This window comes from Microtus ochrogaster, chromosome 10, assembly GCF_000317375.1.
Source record: "Microtus ochrogaster isolate Prairie Vole_2 chromosome 10, MicOch1.0, whole genome shotgun sequence".
NCBI classification, from domain to species: Eukaryota; Metazoa; Chordata; class Mammalia; order Rodentia; family Cricetidae; genus Microtus; species Microtus ochrogaster.
The window spans coordinates 9,784,159-9,788,699 of NC_022016.1; the positions used below are offsets into that span (position 1 = coordinate 9,784,159).

Consider the following 4,541-nt stretch of genomic DNA (forward strand, 5'->3'; position numbering starts at 1 on the left):
TCATCTTCTTCTTCTTCTTCTTCTTCTTCTTCTTCTTCTTCTTCTTCTTCTTCTTCTTCTTCTTCTCCTCCTCCTCCTCCTCCTCCTTCTCCTCCTCCTCCTCTTTTTCTTCTTCTTCCTCTTCTTCTTTTCTTCTTCTCCTCCTCCTCCCTCATTCCCCTCTTCTTCATCTTCTTTCTTTCTCTTCTTCTTCCTCTTCACCTTCTCCTACTCCCTCATTCTCTCCTACTCCTTTCCTCCTCTTGTTCATTTTGTTCTTCCTTTTTTCTTTCAAATATCCCTGTCCTTGCTCCTTAGATTGATTTTCTCCAATAACTTCTTTATCACCCCTCTTTCAGATGTCTGTAGCATCAAGAGAATTTTTAAGAGCCTAAAGTTCTACTTTTAAAGACATATTGTCTGCTGAGGAAAAGTGTCTTTGTTCTCACTGAATTCATAAGAAAGTAAGCGGGAATTAATGGGTGTTAGGGTAAAGATACCTTTTGAATTTTGCCTCCATAGCTGTTCTAGGTCAGTAAGTATCTCCTACTTCCATCTTTATTAGAGCTTAAAGATTTCAATTTCTCTTATCAAGGACAAATTAGCATGGGTTAAGGTTGATAGCTTTGATACCACTGGATTGCTTGTGTGAAGACCTGAATGACACTACCATATTTTGTGGCTATACATGATTACTAAGACAGATACCATGCCTGGTTTATGATCTAATTCCTCTGTTCTTCTCAATATTAGACAGACTTTGGAAATATTATCTTGACAAAATTTCAAATGCAGCATGGAATGCCTAATTTCAGCTGTATTTTTTGGATGTTGGTCAGAAAGTTTCTGAAGCAGATCTATTATTTTTAAATGTTGATTTTTTTATAAATGAGCATAAGAGCTGGCATTAATACAGGCAGGAGATGCTCAGGACATGGGGACTGCAAACAGGTGGATATTTTGTGGCATTGTTCTGTCTGGTTAGTATAGACAGCAAGCAAAGCTTTCTTAAATGGTTTAAATTACAATTTCTTCTTTGAAAGTTTAAAGTCTTATCCTGCATTAGTTAATTACTTATTCATTTAAAGACATTTTGGTCCTTATTAATGATAATGATGCTATTTGCAATTAGGGCCAGTAGTGCCATTTCTGTTGGCTTTAGTTTTATTATCTTGAAAAGTTGCTGAGCTTCTTCTGTATGACCCTGAACCTACAGACAAGCTATATGACCATGAATGATTGGCAGTTTTTCTCCCTCCTCGTTGTTGGAATTTAGATTTTGTGCCAGAAATGGATAGTTGGATCATCTTGCTTGAATGCTAGGGGTACCAAAAATGTTCACATTTATAGTGATTGGTGGCCTATGTGAAACTTATTCATTTTTGTCTACTAAAATTTTTTATTCTTTCTTTGTATAATTAAAATCATTATTCTTTTTTGTGTACTTAAATTTCTTATTCTTTCTTTTTATACTTAAAAACAAGTGAGCTGAGGTAAAAAAAATTCACAAAAGACAAAGAATTGTAAAATGCTTTCAAAGCTAATAACAACACTCCAATATTTCCATTATCAAACAAGATGATTTATTTCACAAATACTTCATGACAGTGCAGTATGGTAGTAACTAACTAATGAGGTTAAGGACGGTATGATAATTTGACATTGGTGATGGAAGACTTGAATTTGTGATTGAATTTCTTTGTGATATAAGGGTAAAGTAAAATACACATGGGATCACGAAACCTTTTTAAGAAACATGCAATATTTTTCATAATTAAGTTTTTAATTGATTTCATATCGAAGTTTAAATGTATTTCAATAAATAAAGTTTATCTTTAAAATAATATCATCAATTCTTTTTACTTTTTATTGTGGTTGTCAGGAAATACTGACTAACATACATGACTCGTTTCATTGAGAGTTTTGCCTATAAAATTTACTCTCTGCTCTTCATTTCTCTCTACTTCTGTTTCCATCTTTGTCATTTTCTACTCCTGAATCATTAGTAAAACATCGGAAGGAAGATGATTAATAAAATAAACAAATCAGCATTATACTACTTATAAAATGAAAGAAAAGTTAATATATGAAAGGGAACATATGCCAAATGGCTAAGATACTTTAATTATGGTGATGGTACATTAAAATTATATGCTGAAGTCTTAAGAAGGAAGAATATGTCCTCAGATTAATCATTTGATATTGTTTACTATGTCTTTATCATGTAATGGGATTTGATTCTGAACATATTTTAGACGATCTTATGTCTCTGACTCATGATCATTTCTTCTTTACCTGCAGCTTCCAACTGCCTGAGAATAAATTGATTAAATTAACTTTCTTCCAGTTGCTAAGTGATACTTTTCCTCACACCATACCTATTAATCTAATAACATTCTGCACAGGGGAAATCTTAACAAATCATTCCTTTAGATCATATGGATTGAAACATGATCCATTTCTCAAAGTACCCTGGAGCCCCCACGGCATTCATGGTTTAAAATATGAATTTGGTCAACACCCAAAATAATTAGCCTCAACTATGCTACCATGAAATTTCTGTATGCAGTAATGCAATGAACATATTTTTTTTTAAGAATCCAGCATTTTATTCACTCATGGATAACACTGAAACAATGAATGGTTAAAAAGAGGGTACAGATGCATGCGGTCTTGAGTCATGACTCAACTCCTCCATTACTTGTGAGGACATGCAAGGTTCTCTAAGCCTATATTTCTCATTCCTAAAGTAGAAATTGTAAGGGAGCCCCATGTATAGGACTTATGAGTCATAGTCCCATGAGAACTTATGAAACAGTACATACAAAGTATTTCTGTCACTAGAAGGTGGTCAGTACACAGTCACTGTAACTATCACTATTTTTCTGTTTTTCTTAGATTTCAGGGAAGTGAAAAATGGAAAGTCAGGATTAGCTGCTTAGTAGCAGAAAGTGACCAACTCCCCATATCTATCCCTGGATATTTGCTTGCTACAGGAATGATAAAGAAGAAGACAGCAGAACACACAGGTCTTTATGGGCTATCTAGACATATACCTGCATTTAGGCATTTGTTGCAGTGCTGGGCAGAATGGTACAAGTACAACAAATTCTGAAAGTTTCTCAGTGGGGCCCTGGCTTATTTTCACTGGGAGTCTCCAGAACTTTCATTGAAGCATATCTGACCTAAGTAAAGAAGGAGGATTCCCTCTTGATGAGTGAATAAGATGAGTAGCTACAGGAAAATGTCACAAGGCAGTAGGTGAGACAGAAATATACATCTAGATAAACAAGGAATTAATATTTTTATAAGTTATCAGAAGCCAGAATACAAAGTATATAAGAAGTCAAAGGGAAGATAGGTGAGATGGGCAATATGCTGTTTCAGGCAGACGTCCACTGCATAGACGCACTTGGGAGACACCAGTGCGCAGACGCGGCAGATGCGGGATAGTCCAAGCATGAAACAGTGAAGCCCACACTGAGAGCAGATCGCCACACTACAACTAAATCAAGTAGGTTTTTGGGGGCCTGGCTTGCAAAGTGGTAGACCTTTTATTGGCGAGGTCCACGGGCAAACGGGGAGCCTGGTCCTGTCCCTGAAGACCATCCTGAGTGGAGAGAGTGTTCTTGGCCTGCGGTGGGACACAGGAAATGGAACAGGGGCATTCCCCGACCCCCTTGATCCCCGGTTATCCTGCTAGGGCTGGTACCCTCTGCTGGGGCTGCTCCTCCTCTGCTGCAAACTCTCTTTCCCTAGCATATCCCAGCTTGCACCCAGGGGCCTCCTTCACTCACCCTCCCTTCCGCAGGGCCTCAGGATCATCCAGTTTAGCCTGTGTGGGCGCTGGATAGGGAGGTCAGGAAAGAGGGCAGTGGGAGTTCCTCTGTTTTGGTGGCTGGCCTGCAGAGGGGTAGGCCTTTTGCTGGCGAGGTGCCTGGCGAATGGGGAGGCTGGTCCTGGTCCTGAAGACCCTTCTGAGTGGTGAAAGAGATCTTGGCCAGTGGAGGGACCCAGGAAACGGAGAGAAGGCATTTTGTAAGCAGGGCCCCTGGCCAGCAGGAAAACCTGTTCCTGTTTTAAAAGACCCATTAGATAGCATTGATAGGAGGAAACGGGCAGGCGCCAAGGCAAGAATTCACCCAACAATCTGAAAAACAACATGAAAACACCAGAACCCAATGATCTTACAACAGAAGGACTTGAACACCCAAACACAGAAGAAATGGAAAAAAAATTGACTTTATGAAAGCAATAGAGTCCCTTAAACAACATGTGAAAAATACCCTTATAGAAATGGATGAGAAGTATAACAAAAAGTTTGAAGAAATGAGTAAATTCGTAAATGATACCCTGGGAAACCAAGAAAAAAACGATCAAACAGGTAATGGAAACAGTTCAAGAATTGAAAACTAAATGGAAGCAAGGAAGAGACACAAACTGAGGACTAGCTGGATATGGAAAATCTAGGTCAAAGAGCCTACAGAAACAAGCATAATCAATAGAATACAAGAGATAGAAGAAAGAATCTCAGATTCTGAAGACACCATAGAGAAAATAAA

At 38.1% G+C, this 4,541-nt stretch overlaps 1 pseudogene; it reads right to left on the reverse strand.

Annotated features, from left to right (window-relative positions):
• Nucleotides 1–1,270, reverse strand: part of LOC101981287 — a 7,559-nt pseudogene extending 6,289 nt beyond the window's left edge.
• Between the last annotated feature and the right edge of the window lie 3,271 nt (nt 1,271–4,541).